The following is a 21585-nucleotide window of genomic DNA, read 5'->3' as shown; positions in this document are numbered from 1 at the left end:
GCATCCTAATGTGTCTAAAGTGTGCTGTATCATGGCGAAGTGGTCAAGTGGAGTAACGTGTTAGATGATATATGTGCAGACTCTATATGTGTATGTGTGTGGCTGTGAGTGTGCTGGCAATGTGATTTAGAGATTGGGCTTCAAGTCAAGCCAATTACTGCATCACAACTCTCCCAGTCAGGGTTAAGTGGACTAACGGAGAGGCACAAGGCGTAAATCACATCCCGCCATCAGACTCCAAGTGAATCTGATGACAGTCATGGTGGTGGGAGAATAATTGGAAAAAATAAGTGCAGAGTTGGGACCTTAAATTTGGTTCTAAAAATATAATCCTGTAATGCTTCTTTTTTGAAGTTTAATTTTATCACTGTTGAGTGCAGATACCCTTTACGCAAATGGTAACTCAGTTTATTTGTTTTTCTTTTCACTCCTGTATTTTTTTTCTTTCCTGCTCTAAGCCGACTCAGTGTAAGGCTATCACAGTGAATAAAATGTGTGTGTTTGGAAGAATCGTGATGGTAAACATCTATCACCAGGATGTCCTGGATTCTTCAAAGCATTATTATTTCATTATTTTTAGCCTGGAAAAATAGGATCTCAGCCACATACTAGGTTCAATTACAGAGGCTGCTATCATCACAGAGGACGGCTCAGCAGTTCAGGCTTCATTAAAAAAGGGGAACTGTATTATCATTTTTAAAAGCGCTGCCAGTCAGAAACATGCATATGCTAATATACAGTACACAGTTGCACAAAGATCCCTGCTGTTGTTTCAACTACAAGAAACTGTGCTAACCATATAAATCAGACTGACCTCTTATGGTTTTTACAGTATGTCGAGGACAGCATCCACTGCTGAACTATATACATAAGCTTCTATAATTGCAATTACAGGGACTATAGAACCTACACAGACGTGTCTTGAGTTTTAATTTACATGTCATGTTATGAATCTGTTCCATGTGGAGTGAATTTAAACACCTATCTGCTCAGCAATAATAGATTGTGGGAAGATATTCTAACAGACCTCCCACAAATGACTAATCACCTCATATTACTCAGTATTTCTGGACTTGAGGCCTTTCTGCCTTTCTCATTCTCTCTACCTTCCACCTCACTGATTATGTGTGTGCTAAAATGAATTTCAAAGGTCTCACTTTGAAGCCACTGCAGCCTCAGTGTGTTATACTTTTACTTTGTTGTTGTTTTCATTCTGTTTTAGAGCTTGTGTGCTGGCACTATAAAGTTATTAGTTCCCATCGTGCTTTCGGCTGCCTTCTGTTCTCTCCAACCCTCTGTTGCAGACTGCTGAATCTGTCAAGTCAACAAACAAAAAAGAAACCGTTATTTCATTTTGAATCAGACCTGTTCTTCTCTTGTCTTCTCCTTAATACAGATTCTAAAGGTACAGTGGGTTAGAGGAGGATTAATTGGGTATCAAAAGGTGAGCAGCTGCTGACACCACTCATACCCCAAAGAACTAAATAGATGCAAATCATAGGCATGGCAATGGATCTTAGCGGTCATCTCACATTTACCCCAGACAGATATTTCTGCCACTTAAAAGGATCTGCATTAATATTCTGATGCATTTCTTAGTATGTTCTACATTAAAGAACTTATTGCTGTTAGAAACGATGTAGGCTATGTAGGCTATGACATGAAAGGTTATTTCATTCATGGTGTTTTTCCCATTGGAAGCCACTTAGGAGATGATCTTATGCCTATTATCTGTTTTCTAAAAGGATGAATCCTACTGTTTTTGGTGCCTTTTCATCTAGCTCCACTAGCAGTGAGGCATTTTTTGTTTTTAGTGAAATATCTCCCCAACTATTGGATTGATTTGCAATTAAATTTGGTATATTTGTTCATATGCACCTCAGGGTGAATAACTTTGGTGATCCCCCTGATTATTCATCTAGTGCTTTCATCAAGTATCCTCTACTTTGCTTTATAACCAAATACCTGCAAACTAATGACAGTCCTTCAACCCTTAGCTATAATCTGTATATGGTGTTAACTACCAAAAGTTATCATGCTAACACATGATGATGAACATGGCAATAATTATGCCTGTCAAACATCAGCTTGTTAACATTGTTATTGTTAGCATGTTAGCATGCCAGCATTAGGTTGTAGTTCAAAGCACTGCTGTGCCTAAGTAGAGCTTCACAGTGTCGCTAGCATTGCTGTCGACTCTTGTTGTATGCATGCTTTTATGTACAGTATGTCATAAATTACTTCCATTATGGTAATTTTTTATGTGTTACATATGTTTCTTTGGTCAATTTTGCATCACTTTCGGGATTACCAGATATAAAATGTCCTTTGAAAACAGGGCTGTGTCAGATGTCATTGGCAAGTCAGCTTTTTGCTCTATTTAAAGCATCTCCAAGTTACAGCTGTATTAGCAGAAGCCTCAATTATTAGACAAGCCTTTGAAACAAACCACAGAATTGATGAGAAGCAAACAAGTAATCCACAAAATCCATTTAAACGAAGAACAGTCCATCGAAATTAAACATGAAAGTGATTCCAACAATAGAAAGTTAGTATTTACAATACCCTAAAGAGTAGCTCATTGTATTTCTTTTATTAAGTATTTGTAAGAAGCTCTGATGGTGTGTGTTCATATTACTGAGTGTTCTGGTAATTTAGTGTAAGGCGGGATGCTAGATGGTTGAGCATAACCAAGGATATTAGACAGTAAATAGAGGATTATAGTTGCCATGATGACAAGATGTACAATATATAGAGTGTGTGTGCGTGTGTGTGTGCGTAAGTACATACATATAGCCATGATGACAGATGCATACTAAACATCTCTGTCATGCATAGTCTTATACAATACTAGAAAGTCAGTCTAAATTGGTGTTAATAAGTATTGGAAAGTTTTTATATTAGTTATTATGTCTCCTAGTTTTAAGTACCTTTAATGTGATTCTTGAAACAATTCTGTCTGTGTGTTGCTTTTTTTGCAGTCATGTATTAATGATGTGTCACACTGTGCCTTCTCTCTATTTGAATCATTAACAGGATTAATTTATGTGTTCATAACAATTTCTAACCTCTACGTTGCTGTAAATGCGTTGGCGTATGGACTTTTCATAGCGCATCAAACTAATGTGTACAAGTGTTTATGAACAACTGCATATTTTAGGGATCGCTTTAGTTCACCATAATTGGACAGGCCTTTCATCTCTCGCTCTTGCTGCTTTTGAATATGCGTTTCCTCATCGAGGCAGATCAAAGGCACCACTTGCAGATTAAAAAGAAGACTGTATTAATGTGTGTGTGTCTGTGTGTGTGTGTGTATGCATCCATGCATGTGTGTCATTGAATACTCATTGTAAAAAGAACATCTGAGGGAACACTGATATAAACCCACTCTATTCCGTGTTTATCACTTTTTATCTGTTTGTCTTAATCCTTATCTTACTTAACTGCACAGCAACCAGCTCAAATGATCAAATATCAAAAACACTCTTTCAGTAGCGGGATAGAAAATCCAGCTGTCGCTGTCATTAAAGCTGCATGTGTGATTTTTGACCAATAGGGTGCAGAAAGTAGACTCAAAAGTAAACTCAGGGCAACATTCCCTGATACTCTGTTAAATTAGGTTTTAACATGTTAACAAGCACTTACCCAACACTACTTACACATGCAGCAGTTCCAAAGAAACATAGGTATACTTTTGGAGTCTTTATTTGTAGTTTTTGGACCGGAAGCAAACAAAATTGTTTTGTGTGAGCTTGGAGGTGCTTGCCCACACTTTTGGAAGCAGAAATGTTTTGTAGACTTGGTGTTGACTCTCAGTTGGATTGGCACTACTAGCAACCCTTTCAAGTTGCACGGAGTCACTTAATTTCGTGTTCTTCCATTGTAACATTACTTAAGGAGCTTTTTTTAGTACCATGCAGCTCTGTTCTTGCTTTAAGCTTCACTTAAAACATGTAGAAATGTTTTATTTCACTGGTAGCCGCATTACCAGCTTTCTTTTTTGAAATTTAATTTGTATTTGAAAAACACCCACTGCAATATGAAGTTGTAAAAAGTATGGTACTTTCAGAATAATGAGCTTGATGAATGACAGGACGAGTGTAAGGAAGGAAAGTGAGTGGAAACTGTCGATGACAGAGTTGGTTTGCTCTGTAACAGAGCTGGGCAGTTTGGTAATGACGAGACGTGACTGTATGAATGGGAATGATGCAAATACAGGTAAAGCCAATGTGCAAAAAAGGTTCTTCTAAGGTAAGACGTCCATGGAAACATTTGTCAACATTTGATATTTGGTAACGATTTCAAGGGGTTAAGGAAATTTTATAAGACTAATAAAAAGTAATGATTCCTCTCAATCCCAAATGCCTAGTCCTATGATTGTCTGTATGAATTCAGTAGTGACCAGAAAATATACTTTTTGTCTGACAAAAAGATGTTTGACAAGCCAGCAATAACACAAAATCAATATTTAGTTCAGATGCAATAGCAGTAAAAGTTCCTGCTGGTACATCTGTTCCATGCTTCTGGGAAACTGACCAAAAACATTGGCCCTAAGTGCTATGTAATGTTCTGAAGTATGGATATGAAACACATTGATGTTATATTTTTCATTAAAAAGAAATTTGAAGACATTAGATGGGTAGTCATATGTTATTTTAGACTCATTAGAGGTAATATCCGTCTCTCTTTTTTCTAACTTAATCTTGTGATCATTTTATCTGTTCTGTATCTGACTGGTGGTTAGTAGTTACACTTGAGGCACAAGCTCATACTTGTTTCATGTTTCATGGTCATGTTTTAGATCTGCTGATTTTGTACATTTCGGATGGTTATGCTGACTAACTAATTATTCTCCTTTCAACTCAAATTGATGGTCTTACTTTGTCATGTCATTGGCTCATCTTATGACCCAGCATGACTCACACAGATCTCCCAGGCATGCAGAACGGTGTTTAACATTTATATTTGCATCCATCTGTGGCTTTGAAGTCACAAGGCATACTTACATAACATTTGTGTCTCCTTCAGTGCTGTTTGAGAACTGTGCGGCATAGCCTCCATGGGGCTGGCCTACTCTGTGTGTGTTTGCTACTGTTCTCACCCTACCTACCCTCTCTCATCTTCATTTGAGGTGCTGAGCCATCTCAGACACCGCAGAGGCCCAGATGAGCACAGGCAGTGCTCCTTTCCTTTTCTCCTCATCGCTCTCATTTTCCTCCCACTCCTCATGCTCCTGCTCATCAGTGATGGAAGCAGCTGTTGTTTGTTCATTAACTTCTTTTAGGGGGCATGAATATCCCACAGTGTTTAAGTGGTGCAGTCACACATCCCAAGCTCACACACAGACACTGCCACATGTACATACACAAACAACAACCTTGTTTTCCTTTTAGCACACCTCACTTTAAATCTTGCTTTTTCACACTCATTGTTTGTGTCTATCCGTCTAATTAGACTAATTGCGTTTTCTTTGCTCTGAAGAGTCTAACTTGTCTTACGACACCACTCTTGAGAGTGCGGATTTTGTTTCATTAGTCAGAAAGTCTGAGGAAGAGAAAAGGCACAGACAGATCAAACTAGGGATGTGTATATTTTCGTACAGGCTCAAAACGATTTCCCTCTGTGCGAATCAAGGCGAAAAGGAAATGTCAGTCTTTTCAGGCCACACACACTCTGTCTCTCTGATCTTTATGTCTCTCTCCCCACCTTCCCTGTCCCTCCTCACAGATTCATTTGAATAACCCTCTGGTGTACTTGTAAGTGAAAGTTCAAAGCTGTGTCACCATGTCCTCTCCTCACACATTTGATTGAAAGCGGATTGCATTTGCCCTGATTTCCGCGGTGAGGTCATGTTAGTATAATGTGTACCGAAACAACAAAGTTGAAGGAGGTTATGTTTTCATCCCTTTCTGCCTGTTTGTAGGGTTATGTTGCAATGTTATGATCTGCACAAACTTTGCGAGGATAAGGAAGGAGTAAACTTTTTTCAGTGATTGATCAAAGGGGCTTGAGTGAAAGGTATGCAACTTCAGAATAGATTTATATAACACCATCAATTGTTGTGTGCTTATACACAGAAAAGGCAAATCCTCTGTAATTGGCCTTGTCAAACAACTTGGGGCCCCTAGAGATCTCATTTACTGCCTGCCAGTTTTTCTAAAATGGTGTACTGTACTGTGGTTCAAAATGGCCCTTTCAGTAATAAAACAAAGATGTGCTGTTGCAAAATCCCCCAAAATTAATTTAAATAAATTGTACATCTCATGGTCAGTTCCATGTCTAGCAATAAAGACGTGCGTATCTCCTAATGTGAAAATGTGTAACTATATATATTTTTATTGAACCTTTATTTAAACAGGACCCTTCAGAACAACTTCTTATTTATAAGGACAGCCTGACAAAAGGGGATTAGCCTCTTGAGGGGATCGAGGACGGGATAGAAATTTAGACATACACAACATTCCACTATAGTTAGACATTTAACTGTCTCGCTCTGCAGATAGATAGTGTCTGTGTACAATATGTCACTATTCAACTTTCACATTGAGATTTAGTTGTAATAGCATAGTTTTTTAACAGTTGTGTTCCACGGAAATGGGCTCTAAAAACGGATTGGTTGTCATATTAATGATACCCTGTCTCTCCCTCTCTTTTTTGGGGCAGAGCCCATAGAATAATCTCAGTGCCCCTCAACGACCTGCAATGGACCACATCACTGAGTTTTCCTCCCATGTTCTTGATTAGAGTACATAGGCAGTTAGATTTTTTTGTGGGTGGGTGGTGGGGCATCAGACAGGACACCAAACTAATGTTGGCAGTTATTCCAGTCCAATGATTCTTCAGAACTCAATTTGTGCCTCAGTTAACGTCTGACAGAATATGTCTCATTAGTAGCAAGAACATGTTGTGTGTGGAGTCAAGTGTGTAGCTAATTAGTGTGATGAATAATTGCGGGAATTGAATGGTGAGGGTTGTGTGAAGTGGTAAAGCATATCAACTGCAGACGGATATCTCCGTATTAAATCTACATTTCATAACATCTGCATCATCCTGTATCTCAGCCCAAAAAAAGAAGCTGTACAGTTGAGTGTACTCTGATCTGTTAAGGAGTGTGACATTAATATATTATATATAGAACCTCAGTAATTGGCCAACCATTATAACCAACAGCTTTGGAGCTACACATCGTGTGAAGTATTTTTGCTTGTTGGTAGATATCAACAAGCAAAAATACGTTATGTTGAGAGCTCAGGAAAACTGCTGAGTGCTGCTATTGACATCGGAGCCCTGAGGTAGCTGGTCTTGGCGGGTGACTCCTCTCAAACTCCAGCGGAGGTGTGCATGCTGAAAAAAGTTCCCCCTCTGGAGGGAGTAGTAGTGCAGGCAAGTTTGGAGGAGTGTGCTGTCCGGGCTTCAGGGTTTACAATTACAGAGCTAGATCATATATCTGGAGAGAAACCTGATAAGGCCATGAAGACACATAATATGACCTAATCTGGCGTATTCCCCTATGCTTCATCTATGTGAAAATCAACAGGAAGCAACCAAGATCTGTGTTAGTGAGAAGGGAGAAAAATGGGCAACGGGGATTACTTCAGGAATAGGATTTTTATGGTGACAATGAGAGAACATTGCTTTTGTTGGTGATGAAAAGGAGACATGTATCGCTAGAGATGAAGAGCTTTGAGAGAGAAACCATAAGGACCAAAGGATAAACTCTCTCCTCTCAGCTTTCTTATTTTCACCATATGCCCAGTGGAGTGAAAAAAAAACGTCCCTGTGCTCGTCCATAGGAAGAAAATTGAGTGCAGGAGTCATGCGCTAAGTTGTCCATCTTTGGGGATTAGAGTGGTGCTGTACGCTGATGACATTCATCAAAACTTGTAATGGATTCACAGTGGGAGAGTGGATATGAAACTCCAGGCATGTACATGAGAATTGAAGCAGTTTAGACTGGGGTAAAAATGCAATCCTGCTGAGACGGCACTGAGTCAAATCTATTCTAAATCTGATGGGTTCACTGGATATCAATGTGCTGTAGATTACACACCATAAAATTAGTGATTTCAAGAATAGCGGATGGTTTCCAACTTGTGGTCTGAAATAGCAGCATGCAGTGAATGTTAAAACAGTAACGTAAGCAGAGAGATATATGAAGAGGGAAGTTGAGGGTAGCAGTGGAAAGGAAAGAAAAGGGACAAAATGAAGATAGAAAATCCAACCAGAGTCGTGCGTGAGTGATGGCTGAAGTAATTTAGCTCAGCACGGAAAAACACTGTGATGCTATAGGGAGCTTGCCTACAGTAAACATTCCAGGGAGTAATAAGCCAACCGTCAGCCAGTTGTTGTGGTGATGGGATGGTGGTGAGCTCAGAGGGAGGGCGACCTGTGGAGGTTAGATATCTCACTCACCTTCCCTGAGTAATAAACTAACTAGGAGGAGGAGACGGGAGAGAGGGAAAGAGAGAAAAAGATGAGTAGGATGAAATAGAGGCGCTGAAAGTGAGAGATAGAAGAGGAGGAGGGAGAGGGGATGAAAGAGGAGTTGGAGCTAACAGGAGCAGTGGAGGAAGACAAATATGACTAAGAGAGGGAATGAAAAGTTTATATATGAGTTCTGATGGAGAAGCAGGGGTGTGGAGGGTGCACATAAGCTGTTTAACATGAAACCTGCACCGCAATAAAAACAACTCCTCATACACTTACGCGCCTACTATGTCAGTGTCATCGCTTCCCCCTCACTTTCTCATATCCCCAACACAGGAACACAGAACTAGAGAATTCTTTGCTTGTTTGAATCTCTTCCCAGGTTTTGACTTATAAACCTATGAAGTACAGTAAAATGCTGGAAGAGAAGGGAAGGTTTGGCATATTTTGCATAATATACAGCAGTCAGGACAATGGAGTTAGGCTCAAAGTGTTGCTACTATGGAGTGCTTTTTTCCCCTTCATTATTATGGTGTTTGGCGTTTTCCCTTTGCTTTATTATGTTATATATATTTTTGGGTAGATGTAATTGGTTTGCAAAGTAAAAAAAGCCTGAAGTCCACCCCAAACAGAGTTACCATCACCCACACAAAACACTGCTCCTGAACTGCCTGATACCAGCTGAAACATCTTGCTCCAGTTTAGGTTACTAAGCTGGTTCGGGTTGTTCTGGTTTGTTCTGCCTACTTTGCTTCTGATTGGCTAATAGTCCTTACCTCGTTACTGTGCCCAACTCGCAAGAAAGATCAAATAGAAGTGAGACCCATTGCTCTGTACCTAAAATGGAGCCCTCAAAACACAGGGTGAAAAGCAATTTTGAAAATGATATCTGGTAGTAAAACTGTTCCGCAGCTCTATTTTTTGGATTTGAATAAATCTGAATGTGAGGTGTTGCTTTTGGTCACTAGAAATGCCACTGCTGTTGTACTGTAACAGCATAGGGGTTAGGGTATGGAAACTCCAGGGTTTTATCTTTCCCTTGAACTGTAGAACTGTTGTGAGTCCCACCCAGTGGTTCGTCCCGAGGGGTTGGACAGGAACTCCGTTTGTAGCATGCAGGAAATCACACACTCTGCTAGGCTGTGTGATTTTGGTTCATGGAAATATGTATCATTTGTCATCAAGTCAGTGCTGCGTCTTCTCTGTATGCTGTTTGAGTGGTTGATTACAGTGATGTAGTACTTTTCATTAAATTAAGGCTGACACAGAACGGCTTGGAATGTGAGTCGTGGTCATCGATCCAAACAACGTTCAATTAACGGGATCCATGTTATATATAGATTTTTAACTGTAATGAAGCTCTAACTCTCATCCAGACGTCATCTCAAAATCCCTGCTGGGTTATCTGTAAGATCGATAGTGCAGTTATTTGCCAGTGCACAAGAAACTGTCAGATTATTTCATCTCTGCACTCTCAAAGCCCTGAGCCCCATCCAGCAGGGCAGGAAACTCTTCCCCTCCATTGAACGATATGAACTCTCAATAAATTTTTGCAGAGACAGAGGGAAAATAAATGTCACACCAGAGCTGAACAGCAGGCCTCACACTTCAATAAAAGGCAATTGTAAACAATATGTGAAGAGCAGGTCAGTTTGTTTTTTGCAAGTTCAGTGTCCAGGGATTTTAAGGTCATCTTTTTGTAACTCTGAACGGTGTTTTTCTTTTTCTTCAGTTTTCCGCTTGAAGACGAGGATAATGTTTGAAGTTGAGGGTGAAATTGAGGGCAGAATTAATAGTTATGAAGCAAATGTATCACCAAAGAGTCAATTTATTTTTTCTAAAACATACTGAGTTGATATAGGGAATATATTATGGAGGATGTGTGGGTGGTAGTGGTGATGTTGATGAATGTGTGACTGATTACCAGGTGGATTGTGGGGCTGTCAGAAACTCCATTGGAATGTTTTGTTTTTTTTAAATGAGGTGAGGGCAGAGGAGGATTTGAATACACCCTTTCCCACGCTGCCATTTATCTGTTTTCTCAGGTCCCGAAACACACAATTAAAATGATTGAAAAATAACCCAAGGTAGTCCCGTCATGTCTTTGTAACTAAACGACACACTTTCTGCACATTGGTTTATTGCTTTCTTGGGGGTATTCTGATGATACCATCTGTTGTTTTACTGATATTATTGCTGTCTTTCTGACTTTATTTTGTTTCATTCATTTCATTTACTTAAAAATGTACTATTTCATTAACATCTCCTTCCATCCGTCAGTTTCTCCCATCTTGTCTCCCATTGCTCCAGGCCAGCCTACAGACCCTGGCCGTTTGCTGTTATTATTGTATGATGACAATACCAGTTATTTTCTTCACTTTTTTCGAGGCTCTCAAAGGTCTGTGTGTGAATGAGAGAGAGAGCGTGTTGCACAACAAATAGTTATTGTTTTAGCTTTCCTCTTCATCAGTCTTTTTCCAACTGTGAGGTCTTAGTTATGATGTGTGATGACCCATTATTTTGACTTAAGCTCCATAACTCCACGGGACCGTCCTCTGAGTTTTGGTCTTCTACAGCAGGAAACAACTTTTTGTTAGCGCACCACTCTAATTGGTGCAGTTACCTAACCTTTTCAAGGCCCTGTTCCTTCCCACCAAACACAACAGGTGGCAGGCTCATGCGCTAATTATACTCCTATCTCAGGCCCATGGTGGAGGCGACAGCAGCTTCAGAAGCAATCACGTCACAGTGACTTCCTTTTTGTTTTGTTTTTTTACCATGGCTACATGCTGACAGACCACCCACCAAAGTCAAGATCTTCAGGTCCCAGGAGTCAGAGCGCTTCAAATAGTTGTGAGGAGTGGAGAGAAAGTGAAAGAGACTCCCTGCTGGAGGAAAGCAGTGATAAAAGGAAAGAGGGAGGGGCAGTCTTTCAATAGAAAGAGCAGGGTGATAAGAACTCACAGGGCCTTCAGCAGGCCTCTGGTTTTAAAATCCAGTCAATTCAGCAAGTAGATTTATCTCAAAATTAGCTGACTGGAAATATTTTTGCTTAAAGCTCTGTTTTCCTCTATTCCTGTCATACTGGAGACCTGAGTTTCAGTGTTGAGTAAATCTCTATATTGTAGCTTTACATTGTAGGTGGCATGGTCGGCCATTCCAAGGCCTAACCGCATGAGGCATTCACAGGAAATTATTCATCTATGTAATCCAGCTTTACTGGTTGTAGTTTTATGTCATACATGCACTGTTTATCTTGAGCACAAAGATTAACATTAACATCTAAGATCCTCTGCATTGTACCTCAATCTTAAGGTCATCTCCCAATTGTCTTGTAGACACGCAAAAACACAAAAGGCCCACCAGAATCAATAGCTGATTATCGGTCAACAGCATACAGCACTCGTAATCAATTTCAATTTCCCTGTGTAGGAGCTTACATATGAATTCCAGGTTTCCCCTTTTCTTACAAGGATATGACTTGTGTTATTAGTGATTTGCGTGACCTTTGACTCCACTTTTCTTTTCTAATGGCAGCTCTGTCACATCAGCTGAGGTCAGCTGTCGATTGAGTGGCGGACGGTGGCTTCCTAATGTGCACATTAACAGTTAACAGATTCAGGGACATGCTTTATTGCTCTGACTTTGCTTTGTTCATGTTCTGCCTATTTTCATTACACTGTACTTGGTCTTGTTTTTATTTATGGAGTTATCTAGATTTTGATTTGGAGTTGTGTGGACGTACAGAAGTTCAGATTTAGACATAAACTAGATTAGTAAGGCCTTCACTACAGCCATGTGGACAGATGTCGTCAGATGTAAGTACATCATCTGGGCAGTGTGAGCTCTGAGACTGAAACAGAAGAGAATTGCTAGTGTTCATCAATACTTCTGTCCTGCCAGCTGGTAAATATACTATATATATTACTTATGGTTACGTGGTGTATTAGTTAATTCTTTTCTTGGGAGACACGGAAAGTGAAACAAGTGCAGATGACGCAAAGATGCCATTTAACTGCACTATTTTGTCAATACTGTTCTGTTCATCTATCAAACAATGTCTCTCCATTCATCCTCCTACACAGCACTCAAACGGGGAGCTGCACTAACCTTGTGTTAACAAAAGTGAAGCTCGTGCAGGATGTGACAGCTAAAGATATTCTTCACTCTGTGATTGTAGGCTGACAATTTATTGAGCTTGAGTTACTGACCTTCGGGTTTAAAGAGCTACTACCACAGCACACTTGCGCAGTTATTTACGTAGAACTCTATCACTATACATTTGAATGCAGACCACCAGAGCCCTGTAAAATACAGGAAGAGCTCTGTCATCTCTGCACACCCACTACCATTTTTTCCTCAGAACTACTCTGCCAGTTACATATACACATATATATACACACACACCCCCCCACACAAAATCAGTGCCCTAATCTCACCAGAAGGGTGCTGCCCTCCTAACAGGAAGAGGAGTGTCAGTGATAACCTGGGACACAGGATGTGGCTTCATTGGATGTGCCTATTTGTGAGGCCTGAGAATTATAGTGGAATGCCGCAGCTACATTGATTTTTGTCTGACACTGTACTTTCTAGAGGCAGAAAGGCTGGATTAGATGGGATTGGATGAATCTTAAGTGATCCACCTGGGGAATAGCTGCCGAGCTATACTATGGTAGATTGGTCTGCTAGTGAAATTTGGCTCTGGGTGTGTTTGTGTATCCGTGTGTAGCCGTATTCATTTGCTCTGTGATCCTGTGATATGGTTGCCAAACTTTATTTAGACGGTATGGCCTCTGCTCCCCTCCCTTGACATCATCTTAGACAGAAGAACAGCTCTACCTCTGCCTCCTCTCTTTCAGCTGTTGCTCTTTGACTCTTTCACATTTTCCCTTCCCGCCTTATCTCTATTTATTGCTTCATAGTGAGACAGGGTGAGCTGCATTTGTTTGAGTATTTGATCAAATGCATTTAAGAGTTACAGTAGTATATATGTAGAGATTATCCCTAGTATGGTTGTCTTTTGGTTCTTTCTTTTGTCCAAATTGTTCTTTTATTTGTGTCTCTTCTGTTAGTGGAAGAATAATATGCTCATGATCATATGCTATTGGCCAGGGTGAGTAAGAAAGTAGTAAAATGGCTAACACAATTTAACAGCTTTTACAGGTTTATGAATGGATTGTTTGAATTCATTATTTTATTGATGGTACACTGAAGTGATCTAAAGCTGCACAAAATGATTTCAACCTTCCTGGCCTCTTTTGTTCATATTTTTCCTCTATGTAAAGACATCACACACAACTGAATCATTCACATATCACACATTTGAATTATTTGGCAAAGATGTCTATACTTAAAACAGCAATAAATCAAATGTGGCGAGTACCACAGCAACAAATGATTAGTGGTTCAAATGCTCTCCAACTCCCTGAAAACACAGGTGAAGTGATCAGATGAATGAAGACATGAACCATGCGTTACTCTTCCCAAACTTCCTCTTCCCAAACCACAGAACACATGTGCAAAACTTTCCCTTGTGCATAAGTGTCCCCTTAAAGTGTCCATTGCCTAATTCGCTGTCAGTGCTCTGTCCCAATGAAATTAATTGGTATGGTCCCTCTCTTGTACTTATTGTCAGTTCCATCACACTCCAGTGTGGACATTACATAGATGCAAATACTTCTTTCCAGTGTAAGAACTGTTGCTAAATCAACTACTACATAATACAGTAGGAGTTATACTCCCCACACATGAATTCACAGAGCAGTATAGATCAGTGTACTCTCCCATTAAGGTACTGTTACAGGACTTTAAACAATTCAACATGTCACAAAGGGAATATTAATGGACTCAAAGAACAGCTTGACCCAAACTCAAAAAGAATTCAGTTATTGTACCTTTTAATTTCTAACTAGATACTCTCTCGCATTAGACTTGCTCTTACATTTTAAAGCATCTTAATCACAAAAACAACTGTAAACAAAATATATGTCAAGCGTTCAGCGCTCCACCTTGTAACTAGTGCTATGAAAAATACACAGTCACGTTTATAATGTACTCAGTCTCCGCAGAGGCATAAACAGTCTGTAACTCGCGGTGTGAAAGCCGCCGTGAGCGGCACTACTTTATTTTCCTTCACGTTTAACGCTCGTAGAGCAGCATTAAAATCCCCCGACAGATTACAAAACACTCATGCTAGGATCATTTCAGCTATTAAGAGATAGAATATGTGGTTTAACAGCGTACTAACCTGAAAACAGGTGAAGTGATCAGATGAATGAAGACATGAACCATGAGTTACTCTTCCCAAACTTCCTCTAACGGGAGGGCGGAAACTCTCGCATAAAAGGAACCCCTGGCGTAGCAACACCTGACACATTGGTTCCGTGCTCTCATTCCTCGATCAACTAAGGGTTTGTTCTATAACCTATATAAATGTCTATGAAGATTCTCAGTCATCCAGGTCATAGTTATCCAACGAAGGTTAAAGTCAAGGGCAACTGGACTTGGTTGAAGATACTGGAAGACGTTTCGTCCCTCATCCAAAGGACTTCTTCAGTTCTGACTGACTGGCAGGGAAACTCAGCTATTTAACCTCAGTGGGGTCATTTACCAGAACCAGTCCTTTGGATGAGGGACGAAACGTCTTCCAGTATCTTCAACCAAGTCCAGTTGCCCTTGACTTTAACCTTCGTTGGAAAACCTATATAAATACAATCCCTTTGGTCTTCTGCGTTACCGCTGGTATTTTACCTCTAATAACAGCAAAGAGAATAATAAAAAACAAGAGATTGCAGGTTTACAATGACATAATCATAAACAGTGGTGGTCATGACAATAATGCAAATGTTCACACATTTAAGTGTACCACATTTACATTCCTTTTTTCTCTGTTTTTGTCTCTACCAACCCATCTCTTTAGCTGCTAAATGCTAAAAGCTCTCCAGCTAGTTGCTAACTTGCTGTCTGCTGTTTGGTGGTGGGCTGGTACTGATGCAACATGTAGCCTCTGCAGTCAGAGAAGTAGAGCAGCCAAAGCCGTGATAGAGAGGCAGTTGACCTGTACATAATGTTACGCTCCAATGTTTAACGAAAATCTGCCTTCTGATTTAAAACATGTTGGATACTGGGTACATGCCTCAACCTTGTCTTTCCTCTGTTTTCTTTTCTGAGCTTTAAAAAAATTCCTCTCTTTCTTTCTCACATTCTGTCTATTCTAAAATTTTCTTTTCTGCTCTGATGACTTATTATTTATTTTCATGTTTTTCCCATCCTCCTCTTGGGTAAAAGTGTTACTCCTCAGTTATTGTTGCTGCTGTCTCTCTCTTCTCAATCAGTCAACTTTTCTCTCCTCTCTCCTCCTTTTGCCTGAGAGATTGGAAGCGTTACATTCTTACTCCTTGTAATGGTCCTAATCCGCTTAGCTTAGTAATGTAGTCCAACATTAACCCCCACGTCTCCTGCCTTAAGCTCCATATCTGTGTGTTAGCATTTTTAACAAGTGTCTGTTTTTGTGAATGACAGTCTATGAGTTGCTTTAACTTAGTTAAAGTATCAAAACCTTCGGTGAGCCAAAATTGTCAAACATTTTTCACAAGAAAAGGTTGTTTCATCTATTTTTTCCCCCTTTAATCTCAGCTTCCACTCATTGTTGAATTTGTTATGCTTGTCAAATGTGCCAATTCCCACCAGTTAATTCCATATCCTTCAGTGGAAAGCCCTCAAATAGTATATATTTGTCGGCATACATCAAAAATGCTGTTTAAGGGGTCTTGAGTATGCAAATATTTTTAATTAGCTAAGCGCACTTCAAAGTCTTTTGTCTTATGAATATGCAACATTGTATTGTATTTTTTTTCTCATTTGACAGCCATCTGTCTGCATGTCTTTGATGCACACCACGTGTCTACCCTGCTGTTCAAAATGCCAACACACCGTCACACACAGTCACACAAACACTTCCACATACAGGTTTAATACATCGAATGCATTTTAAACGAATACTTGCACCTTATTAACTGAGCTCCATCCTCTACCAAAGCCTCTTTAAACATTAAATAACCCCCATTCATAAACCCATTTGAAGCATTTAGCCTTTGTTCTATAGTAATATAATTGCAGGGCACGCATAGTGAAGTCCTCTGAAGGCTGACTGTATTCAAATTGGGGGAATCTGAACAGGTGTCGGTCGTTCAGTAGTTCTAGGAGTTGAAATTCAAAAACGAGCTGTCAAGGAAAGGTGTTGTTCATTGATTAAATCACATGAATAATGTTCTCTGTGCAGAAGATTATATCTGCCCTGTCCTGACACCCACCATCCCAAACTCCCATAGCATTCTTTAAAAAAATTTTTTTTTTTAATGTTTTCATCAGTCCAGTCCTTTCAATCATTTGGCCCTACACTTTCTTTAACCCAGAAATCCTTTTCCTTTTTATTCCTCTGCTTCTGCCGTCTTGCACTTTCACTGTGCTCCCTTTCTTTTCTTACTCTTACTTCTGAATACTGATCCTTCTTTTTCTACTAAATTTCGTGTGTAATCTTTGCTTTTCTCTGAAACTCTCCTCTCTCTACCATGCTCTTTTCCCGTACAGGCCTCAGGATGTGGGTGTGTAGTGTGTCGAGTTAGTTCAGGGGGGTGAGAGAGAGAGAGAGAGAGAGAGAGAGAGAGAGGTAGGTAGGTAGAGAGAGGAGGGGAAAGGGAGGATACTGATCAAAATAATAAACAGCTGTGCGAAAGAGTGGGGCTAGTGGCCAAGGAGAAGGAGAGCAACAGAGGAAGAAGAGAGAGGGATATGGACACCAGCCCGGGTGTTTGTGTGACCCCTGAGAGAACAAAAAGCCAAGGAGGAAACGTAACTTTTTTAAAAGTTTCCTCGCCCCTCTGGGGGGAAAAGAACATGATGACGAACAGACCGACCACTCCTCCTTCTCAAGCGGCAAGGAGATAATCGGCACAGCCTCCATTCTAAGAGACCGGTGAGTCAAGTCTCTCTGCCCAGGATCGAGACTTAGTCTTGAGGCATCTTCCACGTGGCTCCAGAAAAAGAAGAAGGCATTCTTTGACTAAGTGGCCCGTTCATGGCAGTGATTAGGAGGGTGTGATAGAGCGAGACCAGACCGGGTTTGGAGACCAGAGGGGCGGGTAGTAAAGCAGACACTGAGGTGACTCGGTCTCTTTGTTACTTCTACTCAGGGGTACAAGAGGGCAAACCATGTGCCTCTTTGTGCCACCGTCTATCCTCTTGAAGTATGTGGAGTTGTGTGACTGGCAGGGATAGAGTGCTTTTTTTCACAGTAATTGAAAACAAATGCCCCTGCCCTGGGTTGGACTGCCGGACATCGTGTAAACAGCTCCCTTCATGCCCAGAGGGGAGTAAAGGAAGGGAATCATAGCAAAGTGGAAGGAGAAAGCCAGAACTGTCCTCGGAGGTTTTCTTCCGCCTAGCTGTCCCTAAAAGACACAAACCGTTATCTCTACTTCGCAGACCTCCATCCAAGATTTGTTGGATTTCCCTCCCAGTTTCAGTGCCCCATTCCTGGCCAGAGGAACTCCACTGTCAGCCTCCAGCATCTACTTTGTCAAACTTCCAGTGGCACCAATCGTCCTGTTAATCCCAGTCCTAGCTCTGAAGCATGACTGCAGGGTAGCCATCACCCCCCCATTCGGCTTGGCTGCCTTTCCCAAGAGGATGCTACGAACATGTGCTGGGATTGGGCGAGCACACACACCGGAGCACCCGCACAAGTGCTGCCAAGGGGTGTGTGAAGTGTGTAAATTGCCTGTTTTGGGACTGCAACCGGGATTTGACCCTCTTGTGTATGATTTTCTTACAAGAGCTTGGTTTCTCTGTGGTTGGATTCAAGACTGTATATACTTTGGATTTACTATTAATCTGAGCCCTGACCTTGAAGGTTGCCAATTTGACCGTAACCAACGGAGGACTTACCTAACTGTGCTGACTTTTTGCCGATCTTCCACCTGGATGACAGTGGATAAGATGTAGGCGCCGGAGGGAGTGGGAGGAGTCTGTGTACACTCCAATATGATTGGCTTGAATTTCAGCTTGCAGGAGCTGCTCAGAAAGTTTGAACAGGTATAAAGCTACTCATTTAAGGATGCATTTTGATGACAGCTTGGTCTTCGTCTCGTAATGGCTTGAATGAATGCAGTCTTTTCCACACCATGAATACAAACACAGTCACCATTCATTCTCTGTCTCTCCTTGTGTTTGTAGTTGTGGACCTAATTTGGTCTGCTTTATAAGGTCTGAGTAGTCATTATTTGACTCATTAAAATGGAATAATCGTTTCTGGCCTGCTTTGCTAGTTATTAGACAGCGCTACCATGCAGAGAGCGAATTAGTATAGAATAAGACCCAGAGCCTTCAATTTCTCCTAATTTGTTAAAGTAAACCTTCACAGTAATTGTGTTATTAAGGGCCAAAGACAAACATGGCTTAGCCCAGTAAGGGTCATTGTTTTTTGTTAATGTGAAGTACTGAAGTAGTGAAGGGGGCAAAAGCATCATCAAAAGGACAATGTGCTTATGTGTATTTAACTTTAGCCACAGCTTAACTGTGTGTTTAATTCTTTTATCCTTCACAAGATCTCTAAGTAGCTGTTGTAACTTCAGTTTCCATGGGAGACTCTTGTCATCCTGCTCCAACCAGCCCACAGCCAACAATTCTAATTTTATCACTTGTTACAGTGTGGATGAGATCCAGATCTCATTAAATTTCCTGCTAGCCCACATATCTGTGTGTGTGGTAGCAGGTCCGAGAAATGGTGGTTCATTTGAGTCAGTAGCAGTGCGTTAGTGGTATGTATGTTTGTGGATCAATTGCTTCCATAAATGCTGCCATGTTTTCGCTGTCTTTAGTGCCTTCACAATTAGCCTGAAGCTAAAGGCTTACTTGTTTGTGTGTGTGAGTGGAGCATGTGGATGTATGAAAGTTAAAGAGCTAAATTTGAGATCCATTGCCATAACTGAAAAACCCTGTATTGAGGTAATGTCTATCAATAACCTATAAATAAAACATGGAATAGTGGCAAACAGAGGCTTTTTTTGCATCTGACATAGTGACCTGTGGCACAAAAACCTTTTTTGTAGTTTTTTAAAAAGTGTTTGTGTATGTTAAAGAGCAAGAGAAAGAAAGTGATCTGTCACCACACTTAAGCACCTCAGGATACACGTTGACATACATAAACCACTGGCTCAAAGTAGTCTTTCAGTGGGAGAAATTAATTTAAAGGGAGCTTTGTAAATTAATATACGTTTGTCTCTATGCCCACACAGTCAGCACCTCCTGTGCAGTGTGTGTGTGTGAGTGTGTGTGTTTTAGTGCACAGCACAGTCACTGTTACTTTCAGTGGAAGTAGAAGTGCTAAAGAAAAAGGCAAGCACTTGGGTGATGACTTGAAACACAGCCAGCTGGCTGAGTGACAGAATGACTCTGTCTTTCACTCTTTGTCTTTCCTCCTGTCTTTCTTTTTCTGTCTGTCTGTCTTCTATCTCTTTCTTCTTTTGCCTGTGTGTCTCCCTTTCTCTCTCTCACTTTGTCTCTTCTATGACCTTTAAGAGGCATTTGATTTGTGTCAAAAAGCCAGCGGGTGATTATCCTTGCTGATCACAGTGGAGGGATTTGCTTCAGCCTTTGTGAAATGTCTGTTGGCGTTCAGTAAATTGCAACACAGTGTCTCGGATGAATGTGGTAATTGATAGTTGTTTTGTGTGTAGTCTGGTTTTACTGTAGCTGGACTGTATTTTGCAGACAGTTTCCAGAGAAGCTGAGCTATGGTTACGTCTTCCACTTACTGTGCCATATGTTGTCAATCCCTTGCTGCTGTGTATGTTGGTGTGAGATAATAGGGGTTCCTTTTAGTTTAAGGTATGTTATCTCTTTTGAATATTGCCTACATATCCATATAGCTATTTGTGACAGTTGTGTAATTTGGTAGGTCACTTTTTACAGGCACATTTGATAATGTTACAACAGTGTTTCCCATTAGTTATTTTGTTTGTTTTGGCCCATTGGGAATTGCGCTAAGCGCTGTCTCGTTTACCAATATTTGTGGGTATGACTTTTGCCATGTCATCGCCATTCATATATGTAGTATCAGTATACAACCAATGTGTTTTGTTGAAATTGCTCATAAGAGCGCAACGTTCTTCATAGATCTAGCCTGTAGATAGACATAGATCTGTGCTGAAAGTGCACCATATTCATGCATTTAACTTTAAAATGTGCAAAATTTTGTGATTCTTTGGCTTAATTTACAGATTTGAGAAAGCTGAGAACACTCTTGCTAACCCTTAATAACCTCTTTTTGTAATTGTTAATTTATTTTAATAATGCAGAGACTTTAATAAATCAGTGCCGCAACATTAATGGCGTTTTCCTAGATAGGGCAGTTTTACAGTAATTGTAAAAAATAAACTTAGTTGATTGCATGATTTCTAATCTATTACGCTCCAATGAGAAAGCAACAACTTCAGGCACTGACGATGGGTCATTTCACACACAATGACCAAATTTCCTTTTTTTATACTATACTGTTGTAGGCTATAGGTCTCATTACACTTCTCTTATCTACACTCATTTTGTTCCATTTGCAAATCTCTCTCTGTGCTGCAGGCACTATTACACTCATCCATATAGCCATACAGTGTTGGAGGGAGGGGGAGAGAGAGAGGGAGAGAGAGAGGGAGAGAGAGAGAGATGGAGAGAGAGGAGGGAGAGAGAGAGAGCGAGAGATGGAGAGAGAGGGAGAGAGAGAGAGAGAGAGCGAGAGATGGAGAGAGAGGGAGAGAGAGAGGGAGAGAGCGAGAGATGGAGAGAGAGGGAGAGAGAGAGGGAGAGAGCGAGAGAGAGAGGGAGAGAGAGGGAGAGAGAGAGGGAGAGAGCGAGAGATGGAGAGAGAGGGAGAGAGAGAGGGAGAGAGAGAGGGGTTTTATTCATCTAAAAATAAAACATTTGACAGGATCCTCTGCTTGCGTCAGCCCCCCTTGTGGTTCAACCCTCACACAAACCCTCACACATACCATTTGAGATGTGGTTGTGTAATAAGGCTGCCTTGTTAAGGACCCTCTCACACACACACACGCACAAGGAAAAATCGTGCTTCGTCATAGTATTGAATACAGTGGTCTCTTGCAGGCA

At 40.7% G+C, this 21585-nt stretch overlaps 1 protein-coding gene across 6 annotated transcripts in view; it reads left to right on the top strand.

The window, feature by feature from the left end:
* Positions 1-21585, top strand: part of utrn (utrophin) — a 192022-nt gene that overhangs the window by 95246 nt on the left and 75191 nt on the right. The gene's annotated exons all lie outside the window — the stretch shown is intronic.

The sequence above is a fragment of the Micropterus dolomieu genome, linkage group LG10 (assembly GCF_021292245.1).
Source record: "Micropterus dolomieu isolate WLL.071019.BEF.003 ecotype Adirondacks linkage group LG10, ASM2129224v1, whole genome shotgun sequence".
In the NCBI taxonomy this organism is placed as follows: Eukaryota; Metazoa; Chordata; class Actinopteri; order Centrarchiformes; family Centrarchidae; genus Micropterus; species Micropterus dolomieu.
Note: the sequence above shows the minus strand (reverse complement) of the source record. Positions and strands in the feature narration are given on the sequence as shown.